This window comes from Rousettus aegyptiacus, unplaced genomic scaffold (assembly GCF_014176215.1).
Source record: "Rousettus aegyptiacus isolate mRouAeg1 unplaced genomic scaffold, mRouAeg1.p scaffold_m13_p_5, whole genome shotgun sequence".
NCBI classification, from domain to species: Eukaryota; Metazoa; Chordata; class Mammalia; order Chiroptera; family Pteropodidae; genus Rousettus; species Rousettus aegyptiacus.
The window spans coordinates 64747470-64765661 of NW_023416308.1; the positions used below are offsets into that span (position 1 = coordinate 64747470).

The 18192-nt window shown below is 37.6% G+C and overlaps 1 protein-coding gene across 6 annotated transcripts in view; it reads left to right on the forward strand.

Annotated features, from left to right (window-relative positions):
* Nucleotides 1–2506: 2506 nt before the first annotated feature.
* GRM5 (glutamate metabotropic receptor 5) overlaps nucleotides 2507–18192 on the forward strand; it is a 402927-nt gene continuing 387241 nt past the window's right edge. For 2 of the 6 annotated variants that reach the window (XM_016153165.2, XM_036221804.1), the window contains exon 1: nucleotides 2507–2712. The gene's annotated coding sequence lies outside the window, so the exon portion shown is untranslated. Of the gene's footprint in view, nucleotides 2713–3841; nucleotides 4926–5000; nucleotides 5702–11324; nucleotides 11583–18192 lie in introns of those variants that run through there. The other 4 variants (XM_036221802.1, XM_036221801.1, XM_036221805.1 and 1 more) reach the window with 4 other exon arrangements.

Below are 18192 nucleotides of genomic sequence, written 5' to 3' on the forward strand. Positions count from 1 at the left end.
TCTATTAGACTGTATTAAGAGATAAGGGGCAAAATAGAGTTAGGTAAAGGGGATCAAGAGTACTGAGATCATGAAGTATAATAGTTTACAGTAGGATAGTCTGGGAAGACCTCATTAAGCAGGTAAGATTTGGGCAAAAATCTGAATGAGAGCAGTTAGCCTAATGACTATTTGGGAACAGAGCATTCCATACAGAAGAAACAGCTCATGCAAGGACCATTAGATTGGAGCAGGTCAGGTATGTTTAAGAAATAGCAAGAGAGTACTGGTGGCTGGAGTAGAGTGAACAAAGGAAAAGAGTACTAGAAAATGAGGTCAGGAAGATTATGTAGAGTAATAGTAAAGACTTGGGCTTTGACTGAGTGAAATGGAAAGTTACAAGAGGGTTTCGATTTAAGCTAATTTCTTACAAAGCATACTGTGCTGTGTTGAGTATGTCCTGTAGAGAAAAAAGTGAAGAATCTGAAAGACTTGGAAGCTATTGCTGTAACCAGGTAAAAGATGGTAGCTTGATTCAACATGGTATCTGTGAAGGTGATTAGAAGTGGCAGGATTCTGGGTATATTTTGAAGATAGACTCAAGAAGATTTCTGGACAAATTGTGTATAAGAGGAAGAGAGAAATCAATGAAGATTCCAAGTTTTAAATTTAATCAATTATAAGTACAAATAACTTTTTTCATGCTTTTTAAAAACCCTTCTATACAAGAATTACAATATTTTGATTATTAATAGCTCATCCTAAGGCAAAAGTCATACTCTTGAGCAATTTACAATCAGGATTTACTTCGCAGACTTAAAACATTATTTTTATGCTTTTAATTTTAACTTTACCTAATTCAGCACTTTACAATTATAAGGTGAAGCTATACTGTAAAATGTCACTGAGTAATTTGAGATTATATAATTTTGTTTTCCTTATCTGAAAATATCACTATTGTTCAACATGGGAAAAGTCCTTTAAATTTTAGCTTTTAGAGCACAGGAAGTGGATATGTCTTGGTAAACAGTAAATTACCTCTATGGAATGTTTTATCATTTCTGAGAGGCTTTACATGCCCTACCTCATCTCGTCCTTTGCATAACCCTGGGAGATAGCACTGAAGAAAATGTATGTAGGAAATTGAAAAGTTTAAGTGACTGAGTGGCCACTGTTAGAACCCCTTTATATCTAGGCTCAGCTCACACACTTGTGTACTTTGAGCCAGTTCCAACTGATGAAGAAGGGTAGGGAACTTGGTGTGTCCTATGTTCACTCAAAGCTCAAAGCTAAGTGTCTCAAAGAAGGGTCAAATCTGTGACCTTGTCCTCATTGCCAATGGTTCAGCTGATTGGGCTAACAAACCATTTTATACATTAGACTTAATTACTTCTCCAGAATCATCTAGTCATTAGTTCCCATTTATTGTCCTCAAAACGCTCACTGTTCTTTCGCATTTTCTCATTTGTGCCATCTTTCTCATCTTTCTTATTCAGGGAGATCAACCCTAGCTTTGCTGGCCTCTCTACAAAGTACTAAAGCTTGCTTTGTGAACTGCAATAAAAGAATCTTGAAAATTAATGCCGCCATCACAGAACACATGAAAATGTGCCATCGTAAAGATCAACAAGGTATGGTAGATAACATTTCTTTTCCTTGTTGAATCCTGAATTTATAAAGGAACAACTTGCCTTGTTTTCAGGGGTCTGGTGGGAAATCTGCATTACTGATGTGTGCATCCAGACCAACCCCCACAACCTTAGTGTCTTTATCTTTTAATCTTTCATCCAACTGCTGCAATACCTGGCTCCCAAAATTCAGCGAATATAATGAGAATTATAATAATCATATTGCTGCAATGTCTTTCCTTAAATTAAGCCATGCAAGTAATTTACACCAGTCTCTTTTTTTTCAGAGGTGGAAATAAAATGGTTTTGGAATTTAAAGGTAACCTTAGCATTTTTTACAATCTTGGTGAGTTATAAGAGTGGTGGGGGAAGGGAAGCAAAGTCATTTGAGGAAGTAAAAGATATTTAACTGCTACGGAGGAAGAAATTTTAGTGGATGTAGAAAGAATCGTTTGTAAGAAGTGCAGACATGCAAAATGGCATTATTAATAAGTAATGCCATTAGAGACCGTTCTTTCTAACCACTCACACTTCTGAATCATTTTGGGGTTCCCTGACTTCCTGGTTCTCTCTATCCTCTAGCAGTGACACCCATTTTCCCATTCGTTGTCAGAGGGTTAAGTGCCATCATCAGAAAGAAGCTTATTATCTACCTGCTCCCCCAGCTTCTCCCTGAGTGACACACCACCCACGCCTCCCCACACAGCTCTTCTCTTTCCGCGGCTCCGGAGGGAAGCTGAGGAGCTGCAGAGGGAGCCCGAGGCTACCCTCGCCTGAACCCCGAGACTACGAGGCTTCAAAACACTCGTTACCCACTGGGTCGGTGCCCTGGTGGTTCTACCGCCCTCCGCCCCGTGCGCTGCAGGAGTAGGAGCCAGCCCTGCGCTGCGCTTCCAGCTGCGTCTGCCAGAGTGCGGCACGTGCTCCAAGCGCTGGCGCGGGAGAGCGAGCGCCACCGCCGCGGGCCCGGAGCCGCTCTGCCTACTGCCACTGCTGCCTTCATCGCCACCACTAGCGCTCCAGCTGCAGCCAAGGCCGCTAAAGGAGCGCAGGAAGCCGGCGAGGAGCGGCTGGCTGGGGGCGCCAGGCTCAGGGCGCGCACCTGGTAAGCACAGCGCGTTTTTCTTTCTTTCAGCTCTGGAGTCACCACGGATATAGGATACCGCCGGAGCCCCTCCCCCAGCACAGGGCTGGAGAGCATTCAGCAAGGGGCGGGAGCTCGGGCGAAGGACCCAGGAGGGCAGGTGGTGGGCAGGTGGAGCACTGGTGGAGCCAGGGATGCTACGAGGTCCTGCAAGTTTAGAAAAGTCACCCTGCAAGGACGTGTGCTGTGTGAATCAGACATGAATTTTTAGTCAGGAGCCCAGGCTACCGTGGTGTCGCTTCAATGAGAGGTTTATGAAGATCATTTTGCTTTTATTTGCATAAGTGAGGGATTTAGGTGGGCTCGTTTCCATAGAAAACGAACTAAAAAACCAAAATCAAAGGAGGAAAAATAAAGATCTGAGCCAAAAGAGGCGTTTAGATCTTCATCCATCTCTCTCTCTTTCCTTCTCTCTCTCTCTCTCTCTTTATCTCTCTCTCTCTCTCTCTCTCTCTCTCTCTCTCTCATACTGAGATGTGTGTGCACAAAGGGGAAGGGGCGCATTTATCAAAGGAGGGGTCTCTTCTATCTTTGAGGTCATTAGGTGTTTGGGGAGCTATAAATGATTTGCTGTTGCTTCACCCGGTAAAGAGACAGCAAAAGGAGGACCTTCTTGGGTATGAATGCCAGTGTTCCATTTCTAAAATGACACTTCCATGACTATACTACCGGGAAGGAGAGGTTTTCTAGAACAGGGGGCCATTTTAAGGGGGGCACATATGTAACTCTGGACCTATATGCTCAAGTTCATGTACTCCCAGTGCAGCTAGGAAGCCACCTTTACTCCAGGTTCCTTTATGGAACTTTGGCAAAGGATAGGGTCAGAAAGAGGAACGTGGGGAGAGAAAGGAGCTGAATAGGACTGAATGGGTTGTGTGGGGAGGTAGAAGGAGCAAGAGCCTGGAAGACAGGCTTGGCATCACTGTGTTCACTCATTTCCACCCTGGGGAGTCCCTGGGCTGGTCTCTAGGGAAATATGTGACCTTGAACAAGTTCTTTAACCTTTGTATATTTAGTTTCCCCATCTGTAAAATGTAAGGTTCTTCTGCACTTTGGGACACTAACTAAGGTCCCATGCAGTAGTGTCTATGACTGTGGTTTAAGAATCTGCATTAAGAAAGGAAGAACACCCAGAAAATAAATAAAGGAAGCTTCAGGGAATTTTCCCTCAAAGTCTCAAAGGTTTTTGCAAGTTCTTGGCTGTGCTGTTTGTGTAATGTGTGCATAGAGGTCTGTCGAAATGGGTGAGCAGGACAAGCAGACACTTAGCTTATAGCCAAGGGAACCTGGAGTTCTGTTTGGAGAGGTTAAGATCCACAGAGCCTAAAATCAAATGCTTTTTTAAGGTAGCAATTAAAGAAGGAGGTTTAATGGCAAGCTGTGAAGTTCTTTGAATTTGAGCATTTGAGAAATAATCTGAAATTGATTCTAATACAAGGGGAATGAATGATGTCCCACTTTAAGGACTGGGCACTTGAGATGACAGGAAGAAGGTTTTAGAGTGAGATATGAGAATACTATAATCTGGGCAAGGGGTTAGGAGGAAGAAGCGAATGGATATCCTTCCTGAGACAAGGGTTTCTAGATTCCTAGGAGGCACCTGGCATCTGTCCAGTGTCCTTGACACCTTTACCACTTGTCTGAAGAGGGCACAGGTACCACTTGACCCTCAATACAAACTCATTCTTAGGACTTAGGGATCTGCATCCCAGGTGCTGAGATGTGAAGGTACATGCAGGTGCACATGGGAAAACTCAAGTCTTAGGGATGCCTCCTCAAACCCTCCATCATGTGAGCATCTGGCCGTGGAGCTGGTTTACCTATCCAGATTGACCCAAAGTCTGTGTTCCTAAAGGAACTCATTGTGCCACTTGGTGGCACCAAAAAGTTGCACTGAGAACTCTATTCTCTATAAATACAAACTACCACCCCTCCCTCCTCCGCGCTCTCCCCTTCCCCCTTCCCCCCTTTCTCAGTAGCAAGGAGATTGCTGCACATGCCGCCCTCAGCTCTGCTGTTCTGCGTGCTCTGGGAGCAGGAGATGAGCTTAAGATCATCTTGGGGGGGAGCCCGGGACTGGAGAGGCTGGTTCTGCCCTACTGATCAGCACGGCCCAACTTTGTGGGGGGCTAGCTAGATCGCGTCTCACTGCCCGCTGCGTGGCCAACAGGGGGGTAAGCTTGCTAAGTGTCTGTGTGCCCAAGTGTCCCCAGCTGGGAAGGATGTAGGGGCTATCAGCTTGCTGGGTAGCTCACAGTTTGGTTTTCGGGGAAGGGGATGAGGGTGGAGCGGGGGTGGCCAGAACCTCGAGATTGAAATCTGCTCCATTTGCTGGCAGTCTTAATTAAATCCATTGGAAGAAAAGGCGAGAGCAATGGGGTAAATGAGGGAATGGCTGCAAGGGTTGAGAACGGGATTCTGCATGCCTTCAGATCCGAGTTCCCGCTCTCTAAGGCCAGGTACGCCTGTTTAGAATGCAGCCTGTTCTTCCCCAACCACCAAGGGCTCGGAATAGAGAGAAGCACAGGTAGAAAGGGAAAGGAAGGAGAGTCGCTTCGGAATAGCTGGGTTAGCTGCCGGGACCGTCGCGCCCGCAGCAGGAAGAGGGGGACAGCGGGTGGTGCTGAAAGCGCTGCTTTATCAAACAGGCTAGTGTGCCTCCTAAACCTCAGTCCGCGCCCTCCCGCTCTTTCCTCTCCTTTGGATGTATCTTTCCCTTTGGACACAAAATCTGCTAGTTACCCCAGAGTGGCAGCATGAGCAGCATTTCAAGGAGGAAGACCAGGCTGCAGTGACCTGGGGAAAGAACCTGGGGCAGGCTCTCGAGCTAGCTGGTGACCAGAGCCTAACCTGCACTTGGGACCTCACAGAGGCACATGAAGAATCTTCCTGGAGGCTTCTTGGAACTGGTGCTGGAATTTTCGACTGCTCCCGTTTCCCTCCAGAGCAGGTGCTTATTTATGCACAATCTCGGTGCTGCCTCAGCTGAACTATAAGCTTGAGCAACCAGGCAGATTCTCCAACACTTTACTTTCCACTAAGTTCCACTAAGAAACTGACGAGGGCCAGTGGGAAGGCAGAGTCTTCCTTCCACTTTCTTCATGCTCTACATGTTGTTTTATTGTTCTGAGTCCTTAGAGACTGAGTTAGAGCTAATCTGTATCCTTAATGCTGGCTGCTGGCAGCCAAGGGAGCATTGCCTTGTACTATGTTCAACCTCTCCCACAGTGGGAATAAGCTAAGATTTTCTGTAGAATTTTCTTAGTTATACAACATGCTAGACATCCTTTTGAGTATCGGTGTGTTTGGGCATGCTACCTCTTATTGGGTGTTTTTGTGCTCCTCATTCCCTTCATGGAGTACAGGAAAATGTCACCTTTAATTTCTCTCGTAACCATGTATTTACACATTTAAGAATCAGTTATGACTATTTCTGTCTGTTATGATTGTTGACTTTTGTTTAAAAGGATCTTTGGTTGGGTACTCAAAAAATTCTGACTGCTCCTGAACTCATCAGGTTAATACACATCCCACAAAGTCTCCAGGCTTCTCCAGAGGAAACCCTTTCAGCACTCCGGACAGATCCTTCAAGATTTCTTAGGAGAAGAATGTGGATACAGTGCTCTCTACATAACTGCTTCTTTTACGAGAAAAGCTTTTTCTAGTTGTGTACACTCTGCTTGACTATATATATATATATATATATATATATATATATAATCTAGGTGTTTTAATTTCACTCCCTAGACCTCTGATATCCCATGGTAATGTTTTTTGCTGTAGGCTATTCTCAAAGAGAAACCAAACTCTTTGAGAATAGCCTACAGCTATTTATTAAAGGGCATATTGAGATTATTTGAAGAAGGGAGTGGTGGCATTTGACTCATCCAAATACTTCCCCCAGTTCTTCACTTCATAGTACACATTATTGGCATGATGACAAGCACCAAGGTGAAAGCCAAAAAACACTCAGAGGTACTATGTCCATCCCACACAAAATATACAGTCTTTGGGAATATTCAAGAAACTATATACAATTTTCAGTTTTCATTCTGATTATTGACATTGTTATGCTTCCTAATTCAATATTTTGTCTCATTAAACATGCTTACTTTTATGACTAAAGGATTTTATTAATTCTAAATTTCCTATTTTTCTTCAAAACACATTGAAGATTTTATAGGAGCCTTATTATATTGTCTTTTATGGAATTTTCAGGGCATTTTAGTCATAAAAACTAAGTCAAATGTCAATGAATGTAGGTGAAATTTCAGGTAAAAAATATGAGATACAGTTAATGATAAAAAATACTGTACACTTTGTACACCATTTTCTTCCAGGATAGAATAAGGCCTTTCATCCTTATTCAATGAAGAAAGAGACACATTAACTATTCCTATTTACACTTTTGGCTTGTGTTATTTTAGTAGCTAGATAGAGTATAAACTAATTACTATTTTATGAATATATATGTGTTGATATATGTTGATATATACTAATCAGTTTGTTTGGAGTTTCGATACACTGGCATATTATTTCAAAAAAGGAACAATCTACTATATAGAAATATGTGTTACTTTTAATATTCAGAGAGATATTAATTGTAGGCCTGAGGCATTATTTAGTCATCATTTTCATTAATGAGCGGATCTTAAAAGAATATAAGCAGGTAGAAACATCAGAAGGAATGTTTTTAGTTTCTGAAGTGTATGTACAACCCAAGAAAGGAAAATTAAAATTTTGATTTTGAATTTTCAACTATTCATAAATGAGACAATATCTTCTTGATAGTCCTCTATCTTACTTAAAACATAGTTCTAAAATATGTTATGCCATAGGCATGTTTTCATTTCCTTTAAATTCTCAGAGAAGAAAAAAAAATCTAAATTTTACAAGATCTAATCCTGTTGGAATTATATGTACCTTTTGTAGAAGGGGAACCAAGCAAAAGGCTTGAGGCAGGCTCATCCCTGTTCTAATAACTACCATTTATTGAGCACATCAGGTACTATGCCAAGTACTGAATGTGTTATTTAATCCTCATAACAATTATACAAGGAAATACTTATTCTTGCTTTTCCAGTGTTCGAATGGAGCTTTCCCCCCTTTCACTGTCACACAACAAGGAAATGGAAAGAAGAAAAAGTAAACACCTGTTTGTTTGTTTGTTTTTTGGAACTCAAGCTTGCCCTAATTTCATTGCATTTGATTAGATTAGGTGTGGTTGAACATCATGGAATTGCTTCATTTTGGTTTCCAGTGAGTTGTGGATTGTGTGGGAGTACAGACCCTTACACAAGCTTTGCCTGAATCTGAATCCCAGCTTGCTGGCTTACAAGTTCTGTGACTTTGGACAAGTTATTTAACATTGTGCCACCTCTGTTTTCTCACTTTAAAAATAGGGAACAGGTTGTAACACTATGGCCTCATTAAGTGATTATGATGACTTAATTGCAGAAATATATTAAAGTGCTAGACCGCCATGAACAGTATAGAAATGGCAGTTGTGATTATTGTTCCTATCCATGCCTTTGAATATGAAATGTTTTCTAGATTTTCTCCATGTTATTTAATTTAATTTTCTCAACAGCTCTATGGTTGGTACATACTTGCTTTCTCAAGCATCTTCTTTGATTTTAGTCAAACTATTCAGGAAATTTAAAGCAAAGATTTAGATGCAACTCTCTCCCCCCGCCCCCACCCCCACTATTTTATATAGACGTGATTCTGTTGGTCTTATAAAGACACCAGACTTAAGGATTATTCTCTGTGTATTAGTTTTTACAATAAGTCTGGTTATAGGCTGCTGACTTTAAACTTTTGAACATAAATGTTCTGATGAAAATTAAAAGCTCATAATCATAATGGCACTAGTGGACACTGCAATAATAGTGTAGCCTATTTACATTCATAATATTTTACAGAGAAATAATTGAAAAATATTTTTAAAAAGTCACTTTGTCTTAATACATAGTAATGAAGTAGGACCATTTCAAGACCCAGAAGAAAGGTAAATAATACAGTTATATTACTATTTAAGAAATAAAAATGGAATTTTGAAAAATGAATGTATTAGTTATATGAAATTATTCCTTGTTAAAGTTATATTGAAGTTTGCATTTTATATTAAAAACAACCATTGAGATGAAATATATCATACTCTTCCCACATTCATTTATTATAATTTGTAGACACTCAGAACTATGCTTATTTAATGTAAGACAGTATCATTATTGATGCTCATAGTTTAATCTGCATTTCTCCAATTGAAATTGAAAGCTTCAAAACAAAATAATGCATCCAGAAACAAGTTACAAAGTGAAGAAGGAATACAAAGTATTACAAACTATTTTGCTTGGAATTATTAAGATGTTTCAGGAAAAGGCTTTGTGGGACTGACATGTCCAAATGCTTGGCATTTAGTTGTGTTCTTCCTTTGATGATTGTATAGACCTTGCCAGAATGAGTTCATGTAAATCAGCAGTTTTCAAATGGGGATGACTTTGACCTGCAGGAGACATTCAACAGTCTGGGGACATTTTTGTTCATCACAACTAGAAGAGATATGTGCTATAGGCATGTGGAGACCAGGGATCCTGCTAAATGTTCTGCAATGCACAGAACAGTAGCACCCCCCTCCTCTCCACTCCTGACACACACAAAAGAATTGTCTAGTCCAAATTCTCAACAGTATTCATGTTGAGAAACCCTGATCTAAATGATTCTAGGAAACAGTTACCCATATTTACTTGATTCGTTTGTATGGCTTTTGAAGGTATCTTATTAGCATTGCATAAGAATTTGATGGAAAGCAGTCTCCAGAATGTTTTGTAATCAATGCCTGAGGTTTAACTGAATAACACATTTAGTCCTATGGGATACATTATTTTCTGATTATGTTGAATGTGGGCTTTAGAGCCAAGAGAGTTAGGTTCATGTCCTGACTCCACCATTTATTGTAGATATGAGACTTCTGGCAACATTCTCCCCCTCTAAACCTCAATTTCTAGAGATATTTAATGTAGTTAGTAATTATACCTACCTCACAGAGTCATTGTGAGACTTATATTAAAATAATGCTTATACAGTACATTATTTGGCACAAAGTAAGTACTAAGTATTAGATGTTAATAAAGAACTAGAGATCGAGTTGGAAATGCAAAACCACATTTTCAAGCACCTGATGATAGGCAATATAATATGCACAATAATGCTTTACAGTCTTCAGAGGTATGCCATAAATAACAATAAAGCAGCTGAAGGCTGCAAAATGGGGAAAAGGCTCCAATCCCTGTTTGATAATTAAATTGAGACTAGTTAACAGTAGATTACATCATTTTTATTGCTTTGCTGTGGAAAGCTGTTTCAAGTCTTCATGGACTACTAAACCAGTTTTTTAATGATTTACAATGATTTAGTGAGTTTTATTCTACTGCCAGCACCTTTTAATTAATGCATAAAATTACAGATTTTACTTTTATACAATATTATGTAAGGCTCTTTGTGGTTTAAGGGGGTTTTCAATGAAAATATGACTTTTTTTTGGTCTTGGGCAAAACAGGGAGGATGCTGGACTTTCTTGTTTACAAGGTCACAGATGTGTGCTTGAGATTGCTACAACAATGGAGCTTTTTATTTGTCTATAAAGCTCTAGATATCATTATACCTCAGAGTGTCTCTTATCTATGGGATGTACTTGTTTTTAGGAAAATATATCAAAGGCATCCATAGCATATGCAGTATTGACACCCCTCACTATGTATGATGAGTCTTGCTCAGGCAGAAGGGATCATTTTAGTTTTGATGTCCTGGGCTGTGCGATTTGCTTGTGTGGGGATTAAGTTATATAATAGACATCTGTGCCAGAAAAATGGTCGGTGTTTGAGAAGATTGTTGAAAATAAAAGACAATGTGAGCTGTGAATCTGGGCATGATGTAAGTTTCACTGATGGAAAATTCTACCCACTGATATTTCTTCTTCATACACATTTAGGGTACAATATGAGACTGTATGATTACCTGAGACAAAATACTTTTATGCATGTTAAACATATGTCTTTTTTTCTATAATGGAGTAATAATTAATTTTATTGTGTTATGAACCCAGAAATATAATATTGAATAAAGTAACCTAGTGTTTCTGAAAATGGGATCCTAAACTAACATGTCTTATAAGTTGCATAATTTATATGAATGCTCATCATTTACCACTTTGATGGAGTTAAAGGTCTCCATATTATTAGATTGTAGATCTATAACATTTTTAAGGCTTTTTGAAATCATTGTATTACTTAATTTCTGCCAATTGTCTAGAGCAAGAATCTGATCTTTTTTTTTTTTTTTTTTTTTTTTTGCTACCAACCTATAACCACTACCACCTCAGAGTTATAACTTAAAGCAAATAATTTATTCTCTGGGATACTCTATTTCCTGATATATGAATTGGAGCTAATATAATCACTTTCTTAGCAGTAATTTTATTCCAGGTTGAAGTGGGACTAATAATGGAAAAAGGCTTTGTACACTGAAAATAAAGTAATATGGTATTATTATTTCCCTTTTTCTTCTACCAGACCCTTGTAAAATGAGTGAATGAGGCTCGTGACAGGATAGCTAAGGAGAAATGACCTCGCCCAAGAACTTGTATAGAAGGAAGAGAGCAAAAGGCTTCATGGAAAGAACATTGTGTGGTATTTGGAATTGATGAGATTAAGGAGAAATGACTGAGTGAAGTCAATGCCACGTTTTAAAATCTAAATTGATAGATTATAAAATATGGAAATGTTTATGCCAGCGATATCATGAATTTGTCCTATAAAATACTTGCAAAAGTAAGTAATTACAACATTGTTTGTGATAGTAAAATCTATAGACAATCAAAACATCTAACAGTAGAGTATAATTAAATATATTTTGGTACACTCGTATAATTGAATACTATGCAACCGTCTAAAAGAAATAGATTTTCTCAGTGTGAATTTTGGCTTTGCTACTCATAAAAAGGTCATAGCCAAACCTTTTTATCTCTCTGAGCTCCAGATCCTGCATCTGTAAAATACGCATAAAATTACTTATCTTATAGATTTTCATAACAATTAAATGACATTTCAATCATGAATAAGCATAGTAAGCCCTCTGCATTTTAATTTCCATTATTGTTTACATCATCAAAATGACCTAATATGGAAAAATATTTATAATACATTATATAGAGAATTAAAATATTATGATATAGATTTTGTACTAATGTTTAAATAAAAATCTGTGTATGAAAGATGATATGCTTAGAAAATTACAGAAGAGCATATACTAATGTGTAGAATGTTCTAGTCCCAGGTCTGCTAAAAGTCACTTAATCCCTACGGGTTTCAGTTAAACTGAATTATCTACAGGGCCCTTTCCAGTTCTGTGGTGCTGTTTTTCTTAATAAGGTGAATAGCCATGGGGAACACTAAAGATTCCTCCTGCTACTTTGTCAGTTCCTGCTTTCTTTCTGAGGTCCTCTGTTACCTGGACCCATTGGATAGAGAGAATTTCTTTATTTATTTTTCAATTTTTTTTTGTGGTGGAGCAGGGCTACTGTCTTGGAACCTCAATCAGTTAATTGACCAGAAAGCCAAGTGGAAGTGATTCACTTTATTTGTTCATTCAGTAGAATTTATTAAACATCTATTTTGTGCAATTATATCGGGTGCTATGGATGGCACAAATTTAACCTTTAAGGGGTTTGAAATCTATTGGAAGACAAAAAGCGTATAAATAGGTACAATTTTAGTTTAGTAATAAATATTGTAAGAAAATATGGGTAAAAATGCCATATGAGTTCAGAGAATAGGGCAAACATTGCAAGGTGAGGGATTTGGGAAGATCTTATAAAGAAACTATTTAAAAATATTATCTCATAAAATCCTCATTAAAACTCTTTAATGTAGGTACTATTTTCATTCCAATTAGGTTCAGAGAGGCTAAGCGACCAAGAACACACAGCCAACAAAAGTAGCTCCAGGACTCAAACTCAGGTCTACTGACTTCAAGCTCATGCTTTTAAAAACTCTGCTATAAAGACCTTTAAAATGAGAACAGTTAAGGGATCAGAAGCAGCATGAACAAAACCATTGATGAAAGGAAATGTATACCTGGGGGAGACAAATTTAACTTGATAGGCAGACTTCCAAGGAAGGGCAAATTGAGGGGAGACGAGGCCACAAGAAAGATGGGCAGAAATTTAGAAGGCAGATCCCTCAATTTCACACTTTAAAAAAATATCACAAATAACAAATATATTTTGATTATAAATTTAGGAATTTAGGAACACTGGTGAAGGTAAAGAAGAAATAATATATTATATATATTACCACCACCCAGAGAAACATCCTATTAATATCAGTGTGTACGTTTTCTGAAGTTTGTATATGCATGCATAATAATTTTTGTGAAAATAAAATCACATTTACTTTTTATTTTTGATTAATGTAACATAAATACTTCACATTTTACCTCCCCCCTTCCTGCCAGACACTTCACAAGAGAAAGTTTCTGTTCAAAATATTTTTCAGTTTCCTTCAATGCTTACTCCTTATCTCTGGGAATTTAAATATTGAAATACCCTGGGACTCAGTCTCAGAACTAGTTTCTTTTTTATTTCCGCTTCCTAAATTATTTCATCCTGCTCTTGGTGTACAAAAAAGAACTCCTATATACTGATGGCTCTTACATCCAGCTGCTTGTTACATATCTTTTCTTGAATTTTTAACAAATATCTAAAAATTGATATATCACAAGTGAATTTCTGTTACCTCCACTCGAATCTGCCCCTCCACAGTTTTTCCACCTTGATCAATGTGATATGACTTTTATTTGCTCAGGTTGCAAATCTTTGTGTTCTCACTCATTCTTCGTTTTCCTTCACATCTCAAGTCAGATCTGACAGCAAACTCTATCTTCAAGACATATTCAGAATCCTACCGGTTCTCACCACAAATACTACCATCTCCCTGATCCAAGCCACTGTCATCTCTCCCACCTCAGTTTTTGCAATAGTTTCCTAAGTGTTCTGCCTTTGTGCCCTTATTCTTTTAGAAATGTTGATCAATGTATGGCGCTTCCAGAAAATCAGTCTCATACAATGTTAAAGCCAAAGTCTTTGGAAGTCCAAAGAGACTCAACATCATCATACTCTCTCTAGAACCTCCCTTCGTCTCTCCTTGTTTTTACTTCATTACAGTCACACTAGCCTCCTTGCTTCTCCTCAGCATACCAAGCATAAGTCTGCCACAGGGACTTTGCATTTGATTTTATCTTTACCTAGAATATAAGGGAATGACTTATTCCTTATTTCTTTTATTTATTTACCCAAATTTTACTTTTATAGTTTATACTTCATTGTCTACATTATTAAAATTTTCCCACATCTCTAACACTTTATAACTTCCTTCCCTGTCTCTTGTTTCTCTTTAACCTTTATTACTGTATAGCATATATTTTGCGTCCTTATTTATTATCTGATAAACCTCCTTAGATTACAGACCCACGAGAGCATGAATTTATGTCTACTTTGTCCATAATTGAATCCTCAGGGCCTAGAAGAGTGCTTGGTAAAGAAGAGTTACTTGATAAATACTTATCGGACAAACGAGTGATACCTTACTGATCTATTTGGAATTTATGCGCTATTAATTTCTTGTATTTTGGGAGTACGTGGAATGACTATTTAACCTTATAATGTGCTGAGTTCTAGCATAATTCTAGCAATTTATTTCAAAATATATTTTCCAGTATCTGAGTTTCATAGCTAATATCAATAAAATATAGCCATTGTGCTTATCCAAGGCAGATTATGAAACAGTCACTGCTTTTTAACCTAAAGGGCCATAATCTAGTGAGAAATGCTAGGACAATGTACATTAGTTTGTACTAGATAATTGCACATATTTACACCTTTTGTGAGCTGAATCATCTTTTTTACTGTAATGTTCTTCACCCTCTAGTTTTCAAAGAAATGCCTGAAAGATTCTATATTCCTAAGAAGTTCAAACTGTGTTTGGGTAGTCCCTCTAATTTTCCACAGACTGTGGAACTACCTCTCCTGAAGGAAAGAGCAGTAAGGCAGCAAGGGATAATAAAAAGATTATGTTATGGAGTCACTAGGCACAGGCATGAATTCTAGCTCCATCATTTTCTAAGTGATTAACTAGTTTTTAACTTATCAAAACCCATTATATCATTTGTAAAATAGAGATAATAAAATAATACCTACATCTCAGGGTTTTTATGAGGATTATTGACACTTACATGCCACACTCACAGAGGCACACCTACACACAGACAAAGATATATAGTGCAAATAGTATATAATATCTTCTGGAGGAACGGAATGTATTTTGTTCTCTGCAAAAGGAAAGCCTTGTGTGTGTCTATAAATATAAAAGGCATTCTCTTTTGGCTTCTCTGACATCACCCACTTACTTTCTCCACTTTCTGAGTTGCCTTCATTTCTTTAAAAAAAAATTTTTTTTTATGGTGACATTGGTTAACGAAATCCAGTAAGTTTCAGGTGTACGATTTAACAGTGAGGCATACATATATTTCATTGTCTGTTCACCACCCGTAATTAGATTTCTTTCTGCCACCACATATTTTACCCCCTTTACCCTGTCTACCTTACCCTTCCCCCACCCTCTGATAACCACTAGTCCATTGTCCATGTCCACGAGTTTCCATTAGTTTGTCCTGTTCGTTTCTTGCTTTTAGGTTTATATCCCACATATAAGTGATATCATGTTTTTCAACATTTTCTGTCTGGCTTATTTCACTTAACATGATTATCTCAAAGTCCATCCATGTTGTTGCAAATGCACACTGATGTTCACAGCAGCATTATTCACCGTGGCCAGGGCATGGGAGCAACCGAAGTGTCCTACAATAGATGATTAGATAAAGAAGCTGTGGTACATATATACAATGAAATATTACAAAGCCACAAGAAGAGATGAAATATTGCCTTCATTTCATTAGGTGGCTTTTCAACAACCTGACCTCTCTATGGAACTTACTTTTTATTTCCATCTTTTCTTTGTTTATACTTGTTCTCTAGGTAATTGTATTTATTCCAAAGAGTTTATATATTGATGGCCGTCAATTTACATCTCTCATCCAAAATGGTCCTCTAGGTCCAGCCTTACATATCCAGCTTCCTGTTTGACAGCTGTACCTGAATGCTTCAAAAACATCTCTAATTTAGCATGTTCAAAAGAAAATTAAATTTTCCTCTGCCCCATCTATTCTGTACCAGTCTGTCCCATTTTTTAATGGTACCAAAACACACTAGTTTTTTAAGACTTGAAACCTAAGAGTAGATCCTGATTCCTTTCTACCTTACTACCTACATCCAGTCCATTGGCAAGTTTACATCTCTCACTATCTGCTTTCACCAGTGATAGACAAGCCAATGTTGTCTTTACCTAGATTATTATAAGAGTCTCTTAATTAGATTTATCCAGTCCATTTTCCATAACAACAAGCAGCTTTGAACAGTCTTTTGTTCAAGACTGAATTGTGCCAATCATTTGTTTATGTCTCCTCAATAGCTTTCTGTTGCTCTTAACATCCAAATCAAAATTTAAGAGCCTACAAGATTCTACATGGTCCGGCCCTTTATTATCTTTCCAACCTCATCTTGTACGACTATTCCTCCCATTCTTTATGCTCTAGCCACACTTTTCACATGGCAAACTGTTTTTTTAATTGTTCATTATTTTGTTCTTTGTACTCACCAGGTTCCAGCTGAAGTCACCTTGAGAGTACTGATCTGTAAGCTCAGTTTAGGGAACATGTATGGGGAACATGTATACTTTGTTCCCTCTTGAATATTCCCAGGAGACAGTCATAACCCAGGCATTCCATATGTATTTGTTAAAAGAGTTAAAGAATAAATACCTGGTGCATGATGGGTGCTCAATGAAAGATAATGGTAATTATCAATGTACATCATTGCACTTCTTTGTTACATTAGTCTCTCTCAATAGTTAGTAGATATTTGTCCAATGAGTTAAATAATTAATTTAGCTATAAAAGGAAGATAATATTTCAGTGTGTGTATCTATAATATAAATATTAATCTAATTTTATTAATATAATCATATATATAAACAAAAAGCATATATACTATGTATCAATATGTGGGCTTGCCTAAAATAACTCAAACAAATAAAATTCATGGAACTGATATTTTAGTTTCATGAATTTGATGGGCTACTTCTAGTCTTTCATGTAACTTTAATACTCTTATATAATAAAAATGTGACCTGTTATTGAGTTTGCTCATTAATATTCTGGATTTAATGAGAAATTGTGATTCCTTTTACTTCAGATTTTTCTTTTTGTCTGTAGTAGAATTCACATAATCATGAGAATAAGCACTGGTCCAGGCCTTTGGTCTAAGTGAAAGGAAAGCTTCAGAATACTTAGATAATTTCCAAATAAGAAAATTAATATCAATCTGTTTCTTTCCCCCTTGTCTACAATGCCAACTTCCCTACAAAGATTGATTTTTCCCCCCAAAATATTGCCAACTACCTGGTTATTCTGGAACATATAGTTATTTGAAGTGTTGCAGTTACTTTTCTTTTCTTCCGCTTTCTTTTTTTTTTTTTTTTTGGTAGTGTTTGGCACTATACAGAGGAAGCCTTTCTCTGCTGCTATAGGAAATGGTAAAGAATGTAAATGAGGGTGAGAGTGATTCGAAATGTGATTCAGGTTATATTTATTTTGTGTCTGTACTAAAATTTTTGCAGGTCTGATGAGTATTGAAAACCATTAGTATTCTTGAAGAAGCATTATAATTGCTTAAATTCCTGAAGAAACATCATCTGTTTTTGAAAGGTGGTGCTTCAAGAGTTCATCACTTTAAAACAATATGAAAACCTTGGCTGGCAGAAATGATAACATACAAAATAAGTCTCTTATACAGTCTTTTAAATAATACAAGTCACTAATTTGTTAGTTTCTTTTTAGAAATTATGCTAGAATTTGCAGTAGGCAACTCGGGAAAAAAAATTTTTTTCTAGGAGTTTAAACTAAAATAATGACTATATTCATAGCTATGCTGTTTCTATTTGGAAGGATAATTTCAAGCATGCATCTTAACAGCCCTCTGAGTCTTCCTGATGTGGAATTTTTTCCCCCTGGATTAGAGAGAAAGGACTGATTACTGTGAATTCTATTACAAGACTCTGTAATTACTTTGAAGACTCTGGAGGACCAAGTAGGTTGCCAGAGAATTTTCTGTTTCTCACCACCGAGTCACAGAATGCCCTTGGAAATTTAATAATGGAAAAGGTCATGTCTTGAATATGTATAGCCCTTGTCAGTATACAACATATTTGCATAGTTGATATCTTATGTTGATCCCCATAAAGACAGCCTAGCACATATTATCCTCAT